The following is a 284-nucleotide window of genomic DNA, read 5'->3' as shown; positions in this document are numbered from 1 at the left end:
AATCCAATATAAATATTTATTATCAATTATTCATCACTATCATCACACTTGATTTTGGATGCATGTACATCTAATTTTCAAAATAAGACTAGATTCCGAATGTAACCGAATGAAATGGTGAAAATTCTAGCCTCGACCAATGGCATCGTCACTGATAATTTGCGCTTCATTTGTCGTTAAGAAAAGGTGTAATGGAAAGGGAATCAGGTTTCTAGATTCCGATTGAGGTTTTCGAGTATCAGATTTGGTATGCTTATTACACACATAGACATATATTTATATAT

This window comes from Penaeus monodon, chromosome 21 (assembly GCF_015228065.2).
Source record: "Penaeus monodon isolate SGIC_2016 chromosome 21, NSTDA_Pmon_1, whole genome shotgun sequence".
In the NCBI taxonomy this organism is placed as follows: Eukaryota; Metazoa; Arthropoda; class Malacostraca; order Decapoda; family Penaeidae; genus Penaeus; species Penaeus monodon.
Note: the sequence above shows the minus strand (reverse complement) of the source record.